This window comes from Aquarana catesbeiana, linkage group LG05 (assembly GCF_042186555.1).
Source record: "Aquarana catesbeiana isolate 2022-GZ linkage group LG05, ASM4218655v1, whole genome shotgun sequence".
NCBI classification, from domain to species: domain Eukaryota; kingdom Metazoa; phylum Chordata; class Amphibia; order Anura; family Ranidae; genus Aquarana; species Aquarana catesbeiana.
In genome coordinates, this window is record NC_133328.1 from 185706190 (window position 1) to 185724642 (window position 18453).

The 18453-nt window shown below is 46.8% G+C and overlaps 1 protein-coding gene across 2 annotated transcripts in view; it reads left to right on the plus strand.

Moving 5' to 3' along the window:
* The first annotated feature begins 1464 nt into the window (after positions 1 to 1464).
* Positions 1465 to 18453, plus strand: part of LARS2 (leucyl-tRNA synthetase 2, mitochondrial) — a 349131-nt gene continuing 332142 nt past the window's right edge. Inside the window, exon 1 of one of the 2 annotated variants that reach the window (XM_073630436.1) lies at positions 1465 to 1555. The gene's annotated coding sequence lies outside the window, so the exon portion shown is untranslated. The remainder of the gene's footprint in view (positions 1556 to 18453) is intronic. The other variant, XM_073630437.1, reaches the window with a different exon arrangement.

The window sequence follows — 18453 nt, forward strand, 5'->3', positions numbered from 1 at the left end:
AACCCAATCTAAACACCATTGCACAGGAGATGTTAATTTAAGCACGAGCACTTTGTTTCATCACCTAATGGGACTTTATTCATTTTTTGCATGTTCTGCATGTTTACATTAATGTGATCAACCCTAAGTGCAGTAAACTGTTTTTATATTTGTAGGTGCTGATTTTAAATTTTTTGAGGGGGGAGCCTGGAGGCCCTCTTTAACCGCTTCCTGACCAGCTGCCGCAGTTATACTGCAGCAGTTTGGCTCCCCTGGGTGAGCTGTACGTCGGCTCTTTAAGATGCTGTAGCAGGCGCACGTGCCCGCAGTGTATCTCCGGAGCCGATTCGCGTACCTGGCGGGCGTGATGACTGCCGGGCATCCGCGATCGCTCATGATAGATCGAGAACTGGTATCTGTGTGTATAAACACATAGATCCCGGTTCTGTCAGGGGAGAGGAGACAGATCGTGTGTTCCTACTAAGTAGGAACAACTATCTCTCTTCACCTCTAGTCATCCACATTCCCCCTACAGTTAGAACACACCTAGGGAACACAGTTAACCCTGTGATCGCCCCCTAGTGTTAACCCCTTCCCTGCCAGTGACATTTATACAGTAATCGGTGGCTATTTTTAGCTCTGATCGCTGTATAAACGTCACTGGTCCCAAAAGAGTGTCAAAAGTGTCTGATGTGTCCGTCGCAATGTTGCAGTCCCGATATAAACCGCAGATCACCGTCATTACTAGTAATAAAAAAAAATAATAATAAAAATGCCATAAATCTATCCCCTATTTTGTAGACGCCATAACTTTTGCGCAAACCAATCGCTTATTGGGTTTTTTTTTTTTTAAACAAAAATATAGGTTTTTTTTTTCAAAATGGTCAGTCTTTTTTTTATAGCAAAAAAACCCCAAAAAAAGAAACGCAGAGGTGATCAAATAGCACCAAAAGAAAGCTCTATTTATGGGGAAAAAAAGGACATCAGCTTTGTTTGGGTACAGAGTCGAACAATCGCGCAATTGTCAGTTAAAGTGACGCAGTGCCGTATCGCAAAAAATGACCTCAGGAAGGGGGCAAATCCTGAAGTGGTTTAGCCAAGCCCAAAAGTGTGTAGAAAAATTCACTGCGCAAAATGCATGAAAAACGCAATCAAGCGTGCTTCCAATGCATGTAAACATACAAAGTAGCGCATGCAGTACTTTTTTTGTGGGTTGCAGTGCGATTTGCAGCATTTTCAAATGAATGGACTGCCTAATCGCACTGGCTGGGACCACACAGGATTGTGTGAATTACCCTTAGCCTGGGGGGGTGATAACAGGGGTCCCCCTTGACCTTATCAGAGGTGTGTATTCACAATGACTTGTAGAAGGAAGAATGCAGGATGTGTCCCCCACACATGACCAGTACTGGGGTACAGAGGGGAAGACAGAGCGCTGCATCCAGCATGACTGTCACTGTCACTCCTCCACTGCCCATTCAAGTCTCCCTCCCTCAGTCACATGGTGCAGTAGCGTCACCCCAGTGCCGGGTCACATGATCGTGATGTCATCAAGCGTGTCTCCTAGAGGAGAGAGGTAGGACATGTGAGGTGCGGGTCACTGGTGTTCATTCATTGGGGATACCCGCTGGCCGCTCAGGTTGTTACAGTGAGCGCTCATAGAATGTGTGGCTGGGTTTCATGTGACTTCCGTATTGTTGTGTGAGGAGGAGGGGAAGAATACTGTCTGTAATTATACTGAGAGGAGCAGGCTATCCTGACACTGTCATCCTAAAGTGTGTGTGTGTGTGTGTGTGAACCCAGTCAGCGAAATTCTATGTGAGAATTAATGGTTATAAAATTGCACGTCATGTTCAATATTTGTAAATCTGCATATTTTATTAAAATAACACCTGCTGATCCTACAGTGAGGGGATCCTTCTTATAGGGTGACAACAATTCCTGCAGTGTACAGTCCTGGTTCAGGTTCTTCCTCTTATGGGGTGACAACAATTCCTGCAGTGTACAGTCCTCGTTCAGGTTCTTCCTCTTATAGAGTGACAACACTTCCTGCAATGTACAGTCCTGGTTCTTCCCCTTATAGGGTGACAACACTTCCTGCAGTATAAAGACCTGGTTCAGGTTCCTCCTCTTATAGGGTGATAACACTTCCTGCAGCGTACAGTCCTGGTTCAGGTTCTTCCTCTTATGGGGTGACAACACTTCCTGCAGTGTACAGTGCTGGTTCAGGTTCTTCCTCTTATGGGGTGACAACACTTCCTGCAGTGTACAGGCCTGGTTCAGGTTCTTCCTCCTATAGGGTGACAACACTTCCTGCAGTGTACAGTCCTGGTTCATCCTCTTATAGAGTGACAACACTTCCTGCAGTGTACAGTCCTTGTTCAGGTTCTTCTTCTTATAGGGTGATAACACTTCCTGCAGTGTACAGTCCTGGTTCAGGTTCTTCCTCTTATGGGGTGAAAACACTTCCTGCAGTGTACAGTCCTGGTTCAGGTTCTTCCTCTTCTGGGGTGACAACACTTCATGCAGTGTACAGTCCTGGTTCAGGTTCTTCCTCTTATAGGGTGACAACACTTCCTGCAGTTTACAGTCCTGGTTCAGGTTCTTCCTCTTATGGGGTGACAACAATTCCTGCAGTGTACAGTCCTGGTTGAGGTTCTTCCTCTTATAGAGTGACAACACTTCCTGCAATGTACAGTCCTGGTTCTTCCCCTTATAGGGTGACAACACTTCCTGCAGTATAAAGACCTGGTTCAGGTTCCTCCTCTTATAGGGTGATAACACTTCCTGCAGCGTACAGTCCTGGTTCAGGTTCTTCCTCTTATGGGGTGACAACACTTCCTGCAGTGTACAGTCCTGGTTCAGGTTCTTCCTCTTATAGGGTGACAACACTTCCTGCAGTTTACAGTCCTGGTTCAGGTTCTTCCTCTTATGGGGTGACAACAATTCCTGCAGTGTACAGTCCTGGTTGAGGTTCTTCCTCTTATAGAGTGACAACACTTCCTGCAATGTACAGTCCTGGTTCTTCCCCTTATAGGGTGACAACACTTCCTGCAGTATAAAGACCTGGTTCAGGTTCCTCCTCTTATAGGGTGATAACACTTCCTGCAGCGTACAGTCCTGGTTCAGGTTCTTCCTCTTATGGGGTGACAACACTTCCTGCAGTGTACAGTCCTGGTTCAGGTTCTTCCTCCTATAGGGTGACAACACTTCCTGCAGTGTACAGTCCTGGTTCAGGTTCTTCCTCCTATAGGGTGACAACACTTCCTGCAGTGTACAGTCCTGGTTCTTCCTCTTATAGAGTGACAACACTTCCTGCAGTGTACAGTCCTTGTTCAGGTTCTTCTTCTTATAGGGTGATAACACTTCCTGCAGTGTACAGTCCTGGTTCAGGTTCTTCCTCTTATGGGGTGACAACACTTCCTGCAGTTTACAGTCCTGGTTCAGGTTCTTCCTCTTATAGGGTGACAACACTTCCTGCAGTGTACAGTCCTGGTTCAGGTTATTCCTCTTATAGAGTGACAACACTTCCTGCAGTGTACAGTCCTGGTTCTTCTTCTTATAGGGTGACAACGCTTTCTGCAGTGTACAGTCCTGGTTCTTCCTGTTATAGGGTGACAACACTTCCTGCAGTGTACAGTCCTGGTTCTTCCTCTTATAGGGTGACAACACTTCCTGCAGTGTACAGACCTGCTTCAGGTTCTTCCTCTTATAGGGTGACAACACTTCCTGCAGTGTACAGACCTTGTTCAGGTTCTTCCTCTTATAGGGCGACAACACTTCCTGCAGTGTACAGTCCTGGTTCAGGTTCTTCTTCTTATGGGGTGACAACACCTCCTGCAGTGTACAGACCTGGTTCAGGTTCTTCCTCTTATGGGGTGACAACACCTCCTGCAGTGTAGAGACCTGGTTCAGGTTCTTCCTCTTATAGGGTGACAACACTTGCTGCAGTGTACAGTCCTGGTTCTGGCTCTTCCTCTTATAGGGTGACAACACTTCCTGCAGTGTATAGTCCTGGTTCAGGTTCTTCCTCTTATAGGGAGACAACACTTCCTGCAGTGTACAGTCCTGGTTCTTCCTCTTATAGGGTGACAACACTTCCTGCATTATAAAGACCTGGTTCAGGTTCTTCCTCTTATAGGATGACAACACTTCCTGCAGTGTACAGTCCTGATTCAGGTTCTTCCTCTTATAGGGTGACAACACTTCCTGCAGTGTACAGTCCTGGTTCTTCCTCTTATAGGGTGACAACATTTCCTGCAGTGTACAAACCTTATTCTTCCTCTTATAGGGTGACAACACTTCCTGCAGTGTACAGTCCTGGTTCTTCATCTTATAGGGTGACAACACTTCCTGCAGTGTACAGTCCTGGTTCTTCATCTTATAGGGTGACAACATTTCCTGCAGTGTACAGTCCTTATTCTTCCTCTTATAGGGTGACAACACTTCCTACAGTGAAAGGTCCTGGTTCAGGTTCTTCCTCTTATAATAAATTGTATATAAATGGCACCACCTATATTAATTCATATATCTATACAGTTGCTGCCATCCTTTTTATCCATCCATTTACATTCTTACTGCAGGATGTGAGATCCTCTGGCTCCCAAAGCTCCTTGAACCATTGAGTTTGCAAACAAGGTTACCAGAAGTTTTTTTTCTTTGAAGAAACATCAACATAAAGGGGATTGCTCAAGATACCTGTAGACTTTATATGCTTGTTAGTTTTTGTCTCTTAAAAACAATTTCAATTGTCAACGGTTACCCAGACGTAACATCATACACATCGCTTCTAGGTCAGGAATAAGATGGGGAGGAGAGTAGATGAGTGTCCACTCTTTTCCCTCCCCTCTACCCTGTAGTGCCCACTATGCTGGTCTCGGGCCCGCAGATGGGTAAGCAGAGCCCATGATACATAGCGGGGGAACTTTATCCATGTGTGTGGAAGCAACCGGGCCGCAGCAGAGCCGCCAAATGCTTCCACCTGACAAGTGAGCCCCGCTGCTTGCCTGCGGCAGGGCTAAATGTGAAAAAAAAACGACGTGCCCAGAGCTGCATGTCCTGGGCGTTGGGCGATACAAATTGTGCATCCCTGCAACAGTGAATGCCTTGGCAAAAGCTCAAGTGTCAGGATGCAATTTCTAGTCAGCATGGCAACTTGGTGCCTGAGATTTGTCAAGCCCTTCTTTAATGGCTATCTCCCATTTCATGGGAAAGAAGTAAATAAAAATAATAATATAGCTTTTTCAACAGTGCTTGACAAATTTGCTTTGTTTCTAGGAGCCAGCTAAAAAAGTTAGGAGCCAGTTTTTTTAAAACTAACAAATCTTACGGATCCACATCTCTCCTCCAGGCTAGAAAGATTGAGATTTAAAAAAAAAAAAAAAGAACTTTCTTTCCAGCCGAGTCCTCGGCATTGTTTACTTCCGCTGGCCGGACAAGACATCATAACGTCGCGTCCGGGCCTCCGAAGATGACTGGGGACCATCTGGTCACCGGAAATCTTTATGATCAGTTTGAAACAAACCATCCTACATAAGTTGTACCTGTTTATCTTCCATCTTCTCTTCTCCATATCCATTCAAAGTGCTGAATTTGTAAGCTTGTCCAAGAGTTCAGTAAAAAGGGGGTGTAGAGCTGAAGTCACAATCTTCAGAGCTCAGAGAGGAGAAGTCTGAGAGCTTATTGGAAGGAAGAGACACCCCCCCTCCCTTCACACAGCAGGCAGGAATAGAGTTGAGGCTGTTAATCAGCTGGAGGTCCCTCCCTGTCACCATTTTTCTCTTGGTGTCAGGAAAACATGTCAGAAGTGACTCATGCTGACACCAGAGGAGTGGGGCAGCAGACAGAAATTGCACTTATTGGTCTTAAATGAGGCAAGTACACACTTTAAGAGGGATATGCTATGTTCATATTTCTTGTCTGAGGTTTACAACCACTTTAACCACTTCAGTACCAGGCACTTTTACCCCCCTCCTGCCCAGGCAAATTTTCAGCTTTCAGCCCTGTCACACTTTGAATGACAATTGCTCGCTCATGCAACACTGTACCCATATGACATTTTTAACATTTTTTTCATACAAATTGAGCTTTCTTTTAGTGGTGTTTAACCACTAGCTTCCCGCCCACTGTCATGACGGTGGGACGAGGCAGCTCTCGTTCTGGGCGGACGTCATATGACGTGACCGCCTTCCCGAGCCACTAGGAGGCGCACGCTCGCGCCTGCCGCGTCACCGGGGACCCGATGCGCATGCCCGGCGGCCGCGATGTCCGCCGCGCACCCGCGATTGCGCAGCAACCGAGCAGGTCCTGTCAGAGAGGAGAGGAGACCGATGTGTGTCCCTTGTACATAGGGACACCGATCGGTCACCTCCCCCAGTCAGTCCCCTCCCCCCACAGTTAGAATCACCTCCCTAGGACACACATTAACCCCTCGATCACCCCCTAGTGTTTAACCCCTTCCCTGCCAGTCACATTTACACAGTAATCAATGCATTTTTATAGCATGGATCGCTGTATAAATGTGAATGGTCCCAAAAATGTGTCAAAAGTGTCTGATATGTCCTCCTCAATATCGCAGTCACAATAAAAATCGCAGATCGCTGCCATGACTAGTAAAAAAAAATAAAATAAATAAAAATGCTATAAATCTATCCCCTATTTTGTAGACGATATAACTTTTGCGCAAACCAATCAATATACGCTTATTGCGATTTTTTTTTTTTACCGAAAATATGTAGAAGAATACGTATCGGCCTAAACTGAGGAAAAAATTTGTTTAAAAAAAAAAAAATTGGATATTTATTATAGCAAAAAGTAAAATATATTGTGTTTTTTCAAACCTGTCCCTCTTCTTTTGTTTATAGCACAATAAATAAAAACTGCAGGGGTGATCAAATACCACCAAAAGAAAGCTCTATTTGTGGGGAAAAAATGATACAGTTTTCATTAGGGTGCAGTGTAACATGACTGGGCAATTGTCATTCAAAGTGCGACAGCGCTGAAAGCTGAAATATGGCTTGGGCAGGAAGGGGGTAAAAGTGCCCTGTATTGAGGTGGTTTTTGCTAATTTTCTTTGTTTCTGTTATAAAATTTTGCAATCAAATAAACTTTCTTCATAAATTTAGGCCATCATGTAATCTGCTATATTTCTTTGGTGAAAATAACCCAAATCGGTGTATATAATTTAGTCTGTAGGAAAGTTATACAGTCCACAAACTATGGTGTGTGTGTGTATATATATATATATATATATCTGAAAATCAATCAATCCTGATGTACTCACATCCTATCTCATTTCTTGAGACTCAAACACCAAGGGCAGTACAAATATACCCCCAAATTACTCCTTTTTGGAAAGTAGAAAGTCTGAGGTATTTAGTAAGAGGCATGGCACATTTTTTTTGAAGTTGTCATTTTTTGTCACTTTTTTTTTTTTTTTACATACTGTCACCAGTGCAGTACAGTGTCATCATATACTGTATTTATCAGTGTTTATCACGCACTTCCCCCCCTTAAAATAGGGGGCAAATCGTGTGTGCGTGTTATATGCCGATATAGGGCTGCCTCGGAGGGGAAGGAGGGAATGAACGCCGCCGAAATAGACAGAGCCAGATCATCTGTGTGCTCGACTCGCAGTCACGCCCAGTGCCACCCCCTGGATGGCTCCTAGCATTGCTGTCCCGGCATTGGACCGATGTTATGTCCATCATAGAAGTCGGGCTAAGGGGTGGGAATGGGCGTGACTGCGAGCCAAGCCGATTACACAGGAGATCCGTCTCTCTCTATTCTGGCAATGGCAAGGCTGCAGATGGGCACTGATTAGGCTGCAATGATGGTCAAGGCTGTAGATGGGAATTGATTAGGCTGCAGTGATGAGCAAGGCTGCAGATGGGAATTGATCAGGCTGCAATGATGGGCAAGGCTGCAGATGGGCACTGATTAGGCTGCAATGATGGGCAAGGCTGCAGATGGGCAAGGCTGCGGTGATGGGCAATGATGGGTAAGGCTGCAGATGGGCACTGATCAGGCTGGAGATGGGCACTGATCAGGCTGCAGATGGGCACTGATCAGGCTGCAGATGGGCACTGATCAGGCTGCAATGATGGGCAATGGAGAGGCTGCAGATGGGCAATGGCGAGGCTGCAGATGGGCACTGATCAGGCTCCATTAATGGGCAATGGTGAGGCTGCAGATGGGCACTGATAAGGCTGCATTTATGGGCACTGACCCTTATTTTGCTTCAAAATTCTTTATTTAAAATTTTTTCCCCTGAAACTTCCCTTGTAAAATGAAGGTGTGTGTTATATGCCGATAAATACAGGTAACTGGTGTGCCAGTGACCAAGCACACTGACTGGTGACAGTATGTAAATAGGTGTTTATTGAGTTTTAGTGCATACATAATCAATATACTTTGCACAAGAACATAATATCCAAAGAGAATGTTTGAGATACACAGTATAACTGTCACTGTAGAGAAAATAATACCAGTAAAAGTATCATCTGGCCTGTAAACCCAGTGTCGGTAGAGATTACCTTTCATTAGTTGTAATGGGAGGAATTCAACAGTTGAGGCTGGGTAGAAACAAATATAGATTAAAAATGTGAGGAACGCCATTCATTTCAATGTTGCCACAATTGAGACACATGTTCTGCTCTCCCAGAGCAGGAAGCCATCATCTGTTTATAAGAACAGTGAAGTTGAGTTAGGTCTGATACTTCTAATAATGTGGGAGGGTTAGGGGTCTTCCACTTTCTAGTGATACTTACCCACGCTCTAAGAAGTATGTGTATGTGTCAGACTTACACGTACCTGACTGACGAACCCGGTATAGCAGGGGAGGCCTCCCGTACGTATCTGGTTCCCGGCCCCTGGTAGTGTAAACAGAAGGCACAGGAGCGCAGAGTGGTAAGAGAGCCTGGCGGGTGACTTGCGGAGGTAAGGCCCAGGATCCTGATGCGTATGGTCTGGAAGTCCTAGCAAGTAAGGGACTAAGCGACTGGTGCAGAGCAGGAGCAGAAAGGGCAGGTCCGGTCTCAGGCAGAGTTGGCAGCAGACGGTCAGCAAGGTACAGAGGAACAGGCAGGCTCAAAATCCGGGTCACAGGCAGGGTTGGCAGCAGGCGGGCAACGTAGTACAGAGGAGCAGGCAGAGACGTAGTCAAGGGAAGCCGTGGTCAGGTGCAGGCAGATAACAAGAGAAGTCCAAGACAAGCCGGGGTCACTAGGAGATCAGACAGGCAAACAGGAAGTGGACAGGAAACAGGAACTCAGGCACTGGGAGCTGCAGATCGGACAGCACCGAGCAGAAGGTTCCAGCACATTAAATAGGGCGGTTGGCGCCAAGTGCCGTGCGCACGCCCAGGCGCGAACCGGCGCACACCGGAGCGCCCAATAGCCGATCTTCTTGGAGAGCTTCTCTGACAGTGCCCCCTCCTAAAGGGCAGCCTCCGGATGCCCATCTGGGCCAGTCTATCAGCGTGAGCACTCCAGAAGTCTCTTAAAAGTTCCTTAGTGTGCAGATTGCTTTCTGGTTCCCAGGAGTTATCTTCTGGTCCATACCCCCTCCATTTGATCAAATATTGGACTTGATCATGTCTCTTCCTGCAGTCCAGGATTGCTTCCACTTCAAATTCTGTCTCATTATCCACAATTACAGGTTCAGGTGGGCTGGTATTACGACCCGAAAAGGAATTAGGGACAGCGGGTTTCAGCAAGGATACGTGGAAGACCAGATGAACTCTTAATGTATTGGGTAGATCCAGTTCATAGGTCACGTCATTAATTTTCCTTTTGATTGGAAAGGGACCCATGAATTTGGGATCCAACTTCTTCGAGGGACAGGCCAACTTTAAGTTGAGGGTGGACAGCCAAACCTGGTTGCCAGGTTCCAGAATGAGTTCTCCACGCTTCTTCCTATTGAACATCCTTTTATTATATTCTTGGGTTTTAGCCATGGTTTCGCGTAGTAATTTATTATTGGTGACGAAGAAATCCATTGTTTCAGCAGCCGCAGGAATAGGGCACTCGGGTAAGGATTCAGGCAGAAATGACGGATGAAAACCATAATTGGCGAAGAATGGTGTCTGTTTAATAGCTGAGTGCACAGAGTTGTTGTATGCGAACTCAGCAATAGGCAGAAGAGAGACCCAATCGTTCTGTGAGAAGGTGGAAAAGCATCGGAGGTATTGCTCCAGGGTTTGGTTAGTCCTCTCTGTCTGCCTGTTTGTCTGGGGGTGATAGGCGGATGAGAACGCCAACTCAATCTCAAGTGACCCACAGAGAGCCTTCCAGAACCTGGAAGTGAACTGCACACCTCTATCGGAGACTATACTTGCTGGTACTCCATGTAATCTTACGATTTCTCTGACAAAAATTTTCGCAGTTTCCACGGCAGAAGGTGTACCTTTCATGGGTAAGAAATGAGCCATCTTAGACAGCCTATCCACAATGACAAAAATGGTGGAAAAACCCTCTGCCAGAGGGAGTTCCACGATGAAGTCCATCGCAATCATCTTCCAGGGTCTTTCTGGAACGGGTAAAGGTTTTAGTAGACCCCAGGCCTTTGTCCGACTATTTTTGTTCCGAGCACAGGTGGTGCAGGATTCCACATAACTCTTACAATCCTTTACCAGTTGGGGCCACCAAAATGTACGTTGCACCAGCTCTGTCGTCTTCAGTACGCCAAAATGCCCAGCTAACTTATGATCATGGCAGAGTTCCAGTACTGCCACTCTTAGATTCTCTGGGACCAAGATCTTGTCTTTGAACCGGAACAACCCATTTTGCAAGCATAAGTCGACTCCCATAGGTGGGGACAGATTCCTGGAGGCCTGTTTAATTTGGGATATGATATCCCCCTGTAGCAACAGAAAATTTCCAGCAGGAAGGATGGTGTCAGAAGGTAAAGGTTCCTCGGAATCCTGGAACATGCGGGATAATGCGTCCGACTTGGTGTTCTTGGAGCCAGGTCTGTATGTGATGTGAAACTGGAACCTAGAGAAGAACAGGGCCCACCTTGCCTGACGAGGTCTCAGTCTCTTGGCAGTTCTCAAGTACTCGAGATTCTTGTGGTCAGTATAGACCAAAATGGGATGTGCAGCACCCTCTAAGAGATAACGCCACTCTTCCAATGCAGCCTTAATAGCTAGAAGCTCTCTGTCTCCAACATCGTAGTTCCTTTCGGCAGTGGAGAGTTTCCGAGAAAAAAAAGCTACTGGATAAAGCAGGGACTTGGCACCTTGCCGCTGAGAGAGTACTTCCCCCACAGCGACTTCTGAAGCGTTCACTTCAAGGACGAAAGGTAAGGCAGGGTTTGGATGTTTCAGGATGGAGGCGGAGGTAAACAACTTTTTAAGTTTGTCAAAGGCAGATTGCGCCTCGGTGGATCAACAAAAACGGTTCCCTTGCTTGGTTAGTTCGGTAATTGGTGTAATAATTGCAGAGAAGCCTTTATTGAATTTGCGATAAAAGTTGGCGAAGCCAATGAAGCGTTGGACCCCTTTTTTATCGGAGGGAGCGGGCCAGTCGAGGATAGCTGCCACTTTTTGCGGATCCATCTTAATGCCGTCACTAGCAATGATTAGGCCGAGGAACTGGATACATTGGCGTTCGAATTCGCACTTTTCTAATTTGGCGTAAAGTTCATGCTGCCTGAGCCGGGTTAGAACATTTCGGACATGCCTGCGATGTTCGATGACTGAGGAGGAGAAAATCAAGATGTCATCTAGATATACTATAACGTATAAGTCCAGGAGGTCACGGAAAATGTCGTTAATGAAGTGCTGAAACGTTGCAGGTGCGTTGCACAGACCAAAGGGCATAACAAGATATTCAAAGTGCCCGAACCGGGTACGGAAGGCAGTTTTCCACTCATCTCCCTCCCTGATGCGGATTAGATTATAGGCCCCACGGAGATCGAGTTTAGTGAAGATTGTTGCTGAACCTAGTCTTTGGAAGAGTTCGGGTACCAGAGGTAAGGGGTAGCGATTCTTGATGGTTATTTTGTTTAACTCTCTATAGTCGATACAAGGCCGAAGGGAGTGGTCCTTCTTCTCCATGAAGAAAATGCCGGCCCCGGCCGGTGACGTGGATGGACGGATGAATCCTCTCTTTAAGTTCTCATCAATATAAGTCTTGAGAGTAGCCAGCTCCTGCTCTGTTAATGGGAAAATTCGTCCAAATGGAACTTCAGACCCAGGCAAAAGTTCTATCGGGCAATCATAAGGCCTGTGAGGGGGAAGGGTTTCCGCCCCCTTTTTACTGAAGACGTCAAGAAAATCCCGATACGGAGTGGGAATCCCTTGCTGCGATTCGGTGTCCATGTCCAGACACATGAGTTGAGAGGCATCTGTAGGGGTACTGGGCAAACAGTGTTGGTGACAATAGCGGGAGCAGAACTTAATTTCTCCGGAAGCCCAATCAATACTAGGGTTATGGACTTGTAGCCACGGCATTCCCAAAATAATCAGAAAAAGTGGAGAAGAAATCGCATCAAAACGAAGGAATTCTCGATGGTGAGTATCCATAATGGCCAATAGAGGAATAGTCTCCTGGGTGACGGGACCCGAGCTGAGGGTGGAGCCGTCAGCGAGATGGACCGCAAGTCCCTGTGATTTTGCTTGGAGAGGAATGCGGTGGATAGCGGCAAAGGTTAGGTCTATAAAGCAGCTACAAGCGCCGGAGTCAATTATGACCGAGATTGTAAGATCCTGTCCTGGAAGCTGTAGAACAATGGGGAGAGCAAGAGGATTAGCAGGATTACGTATGACAGGAGCACACTTAGTAGAGGCTGAAAGAGACTTACGTGTCTTGTTAGGGCAAGATCTCACTTAGTGGCCTGACTCCCCACAGTACATGCATAGGTTGTTGACCCGTCGACGCTGTCGCTCTTCAGGTGTGAGGGATGGTCGGAGAAGGCCAAGCTGCATTGGCTCAGAGGGATCAAGCACCAGGTAGGTGGTACACGAAGGCTTGGGCCGACAGAGCTGGTGGCACTAGGGACCTTTGGGAGGACCCAGATAGGACGGAACTGACTGGTGGTTCTTTCGGATCGGCGCTCTCTGAGGTGCCGGTCTATCTGAACGGACAGGTTGATGAGGTCCTCCAACGTCTGTGGTACTCCCACCCGCGCCAACTCGTCCTTAAGGGGATCGGAAAGACCCATGCGAAATTGGTAACGCAGGGCCGCGTCGTTCCAATCCGTGTCTGAACTCCAACGCCTGAATTCCAGGACGTAATCTTCAGCGGGTCTACGCCCTTGTTGTAGGGCGTGCAAGGCGGACTCAGCGGTGGCTTTCAACTGGGGGTCCTCATACAGTTGGGACATGGCAGCAAAGAATGCATCCAGGTTGTCTAGGGATGCTGATTTTTGTTCCAGGAGACGGTGGGCCCTGGTCTGTGGTTCGCCAGACAGGAGAGAAATTACAAAGCCCACCTTTGTTGCTTCCAAGGAGAAGGTTCGTGGTAGCAGAGCAAAGTATAGTTCGCAGGCATTGCGGAAGGATCGATACTTGCTATGTTCACCGGAAAATCTGTCAGGTGTAGGTACCCTTGGCTCAGGAGGAAGCATGACCACGGAGGGAGGAGATGAGAGTCCGGAAGCAGCAGCAGCTAAAGGGTCAGCAGGTGAGGAGAGCACCTGGACTCTCTCTTCCAGCCTAGTGTAGCCTTCCTGAAGGCTCTTTACAGCTTGAGTGAGACCCGCCAGGTGTCTGCATAGCTCCTCCATGGGAGAGGATCCCTGCTCGGGCTCGGACATGGCTGTCCGATACTGTCAGACTTACACGTACCATGCAGCAGCAGCTAAAGGGTCAGCAGGTGAGGAGAGCACCTGGACTCTCTCTTCCAGCCTAGTGTAGCCTTCCTGAAGGCTCTTTACAGCTTGAGTGAGACCCGCCAGGTGTCTGCATAGCTCCTCCATGGGAGAGGATCCCTGCTCGGGCTCGGACATGGCTGTCCGATACTGTCAGACTTACACGTACCTGACTGACGAACCCGGTAAAGCAGGGGAGGCCTCCCGTACGTATCTGGTTCCCGGCCCCTGGTAGTGTAAACAGAAGGCACAGGAGCGCAGAGTGGTAAGAGAGCCTGGCGGGTGACTTGCGGAGGTAAGGCCCAGGATCCTGATGCGTATGGTCTGGAAGTCCTAGCAAGTAAGGGACTAAGCGACTGGTGCAGAGTAGGAGCAGAAAGGGCAGGTCCGGTCTCAGGCAGAGTTGGCAGCAGATGGTCAGCAAGGTACAGAGGAACAGGCAGGCTCAAAGTCCGGGTCACAGGCAGGGTTGGCAGCAGGCGGGCAACGTAGTACAGAGGAGCAGGCAGAGACGTAGTCAAGGGAAGCCGTGGTCAGGTGTAGGCAGATAACAAGAGAAGTCCAAGACAAGCCGGGGTCACTAGGAGATCAGACAGGCAAACAGGAAGTGGACAGGAAACAGGAACTCAGGCACTGGGAGCTGCAGATGGGACAGTACCGAGCAGAAGGTTCCAGCACATTAAATAGGGCGGTTGGCGCCAAGTGCCGTGCGCACGCCCAGGCGCGAACTGGCGCACACCGGAGCGCCCAATAGCCGATCTTCTTGGAGAGCTTCTCTGACAGTATGATTGTGTGCTGCGATTTAGGTGGGATAGTAGTGCCAGGCCTAGCGTTGGGGAAATCAGAATATGGACTGTAATGAACCGTCCCACTCTCCGCAGTGTGACTTAGACATAGGAGGTGCATGGGGAGCTGAAACAAGAGTTTCCCAACCTCTCCAAGGGATTCTGGGTTCCATGGGCCCCCCTCCCAAAGTGACTCCCGTCATATGGGCAATGTTAGATATAAGGTGGAAAATGTAAATCCAGTATGGTGTGAGTGTAGTGCAACCCCAAAAAATATGCAGCATGTTCCCTTTTTGACTACAGTTTCATCAACATTGATTGGTCGAATGAGCACTAAAATGAGTTATTTGTATCTGGGGTAATGTACCAACGTTGCATAATTTTATTGGAGAGTTCCCATAGTGTGGAACAGCAAGTGAACTTTATAAGTGGTTTTGCAGGCCTTAACCCATTGTGCGTCAGTGTATGTTAGTCCCAAGTCCAATTCTCATTGTTGGAGGGGAAGAGTTGGAAGAAAGCAGCATTTTTGTTGGAGGATACTGTAGAAGAGTGAAACCCCCTTTCTGGTGTGGTTTGGGGGTAGTAAGAAAGACCCAAGCTGGTTGTGGGATTATGCAAGGCCAATTAGGAAATTTTGACAAACAGTGAGTGGTATGTATGTATTAAAATAAATCCTTATTTGGGAAGAGGAATAATTTTTAAAGGTATGTAAAAAAAAAAATGTTTTAAATATTTTTTCTCTCTTTTTTATTTTTTAATGTACTGTGACCAGAGCAATACAGTGTTACCATAGTAACACTGTACCACTCTGAGAGTTGATCAGGATTTTTTTTTTTTTTTACATATTATGATTGCTTATAGCAGTGAATTTCACTGCTATAAGCAAATATTTTTACTGAATGACAGTGTGTAGACCTGTGTATTATTGTGATTAGCTGTAATTGGCCATAGCTAAGCACATGGTACAAATGGGCTATGATTGGCCCTGTCTGTACCATGTGACCACTGTGACCAATCACAGTTAGCAACACAATTGTATACAATGAATGGCATGAAAGGAAGCCATTCATTGTTTACAACTGTCATGTGATCTGCTGTGATTGGTCACAGCGATCACATGGTACCGGCAGCGACAGATCATTCCAGAGCACTGTCTGCGTTCTCCGGAGGACGTCATATGACATCCTCCCAGAACAATAGGAAAGCAGTTAAAGTGGTTGTAAAGGCAGAAAGTTTTTTTTTATCTTAAAGCGTTTGTTATCCTAAAAAACAAAAACAAAAAACAAACCTGTTCCTTTAAACCATGTTATACAGCACAGTGCTTGTGCTGTGTAATTTGGCCCCCTGTATCACCTGAAATACCTGGCTAATACTGCCTGGTTCTGCCTCCCTGCCCCTTTAAACTGACCACGGTTTATCATGGCTGCTGAACCCTGACACCGTGGTCAGTTTACATAGTCTCCTCTGTACTCTCTCCCCTCCCCGCCTGTCAGCTAGTGACAGTATCCGCCCCTCCACTCCTGCGGCTCAAATAATATTTACATTTTTATACAATCCTCTCTGTTTCCTAATGCTGTGTGCCCCGTGTATATGTTTTATTAAAAAAATGCCATCTATACCTTATGTCAGAGCGCCACTCTGCGCTCGTGATCGTCCGCCTCTCTCCTCTCCTCCCAACTGACATCAGCGGGGGATTCTCGGCCCCTCCCACTCCACCTGTCAGATTGAGAGAGGCGGCCGGTCACATGGGTGCCGAGTGGCACTCTGAAATCAGGTATAGATGGCATTTTTTTAAATAAAAACACACACGGGGCACACAGCATTAGACAACAGAGGATTATATAAAAAGGATATGGTGGCTTAACAACCACTGTAAAGAGGAAGTAAACCCTCTCTAAAAAAAAACAAACAAAAAACACCCTGCAGGACAAAGGCATAATGAGCTAGTATGCATAGTATACTAGCTCATTATGAATTACTTACCTGAGATCGAAGCCCCCGAAGCGACCCTCGTTCACCTCCTCCGTCGCCGCCATGATACCCGGAGTGATATAGCTGCTCGGGTATCACTGCTCCGGCGCTGTGACTGGCAGGAGCAGCGATGACGTCACTCCGGCGCATGCGCGCGGGAGCCATCAGTGACGACATGATCGCCTTCACTAATGGCACGCCCAGTGCGCCTGCGCTGTTGTCTGTGGCGCGCATGCGCTGTAGACATCGGTGCCCGTTTTTAGGAAAATATCTCCTTAACCGTGTAGGTTAAGGAGATATTTCTTGCACCTACAGGTAAGCCTTAATCTAGGCTTACCTGTAGGTTAAAGTGGTCTGTAAGGGTTTACAACCACTTTAATGCATTCTATGAATTAAGAATAAAAGCCTTCCGTGTGCAGCAGCCCCCCTAATACTCACCTGAGCCTCATCTCTAGCCAGTGATGTACATGAGTGCCTTGGCCGTCTGGACTCTCCCTTCTGATTGGCTGAGACAGAGCAGTGGTGCCATTAGCTCCCGTTGCTGTCAATCAAAGTTAGTTAGCCAATCAGGAGAGAGAGGGGGTGGGACCGAACAGCAGCTCCGTGTGTGAATGGACACACGGAGCTGTGGCTCAGCTCAGATGCAAGCTGCTTGCTGTGGGGGCACTCGCCAGGAGGGAGGGGCCAGGAGCACCGGCGGGGGATCAGAGAAGAGGAGGACTGGGGCTGCTCTGTGCAAAACCACTGCACAGAGGAGGTAAGTATAACATGTTTTTTATTTTTATACAAAAAAAAATAGACTTTACAATTACTTGAAATCAATGTTCATTTATCCCTTTTACCCCATTTCCCGACCTACCACAACCTAAACCAATTTCCCCCTCCACAGATGTATACTTATTGTGATCTGATGACCGAGGCATCCAGTGTTTGTTTACATCAGGCATCGTAAGTCTCACTCTCCTTGGCTGCGCCTGCACATTAAAGACACATAGACTTCTGTAGGGTCATCTCCCTTTGTCTCCGAAGTCAGCTTCTATGGGACTGTAATGAGCAGGAGCAGGCAGGGGAGTAAGACTTGGGGCACTGGATGTAAGCCAACACTGGAGGTAGCATTCGTAGGATTGAGAGATGTACTGATATGTGGATGGGGAGGCTGGGTTAGCTCAAGGTTGCACTTTGTCCAAAAACACACTTTTATGCTTTAACTTGTTTGCTTCTTTATTATATTTGGTATGCAAAATGCAATAAAATTTTGTCTATGCAATGTGATTCATTGCTAGGACACACAAAAATGATTTACATGTACTTGAGTTCTTTGTTAAAGGAGTTTTTCACATAAAATGGAAATTACTTACACATTTGGGATTCCTCCATGCATCACCTTACAAAGTGATTACCATTTATAGCTGCTGCATGCTGTAGTTCCATCCTCTGGCCTCTACGGGTCCCACTGAATACCACTGACGACATTTTTCTGTCAGATTTTAAATGCTGCCTGACCCATAGAGATTTATGTTCTCTTCCTGTTTTGACACCTGTCACCTGGAGAGGAATTAAGGAAAAATCTGCCTAAGGGGGACATAATTATAAATAAATCCTGGAAAATGCTCTAAATCCTCCAAACTGTACTAGGAAATGTGTTTCTTTTGCTACATGGGTACCTAGTATGTAGCTTTTATTATCAAATAGATGGGATTGGAAGATTTTGTCTGGCTTTGGACTTAAACTTTCTGCGAACGCTTAAGCTTCACTTTTGTGGGGAAAAAAATAGCAATAAAAAAAGAAACAATCTAGCATGTACAATTTCTACACAAGCTATGTTGTAGTTTACTGTTTATTAACCACTTCCAGCCCAATCGCGTCATATGATGTCATTGACTTTGAGTGGGGATATCTAAATGAT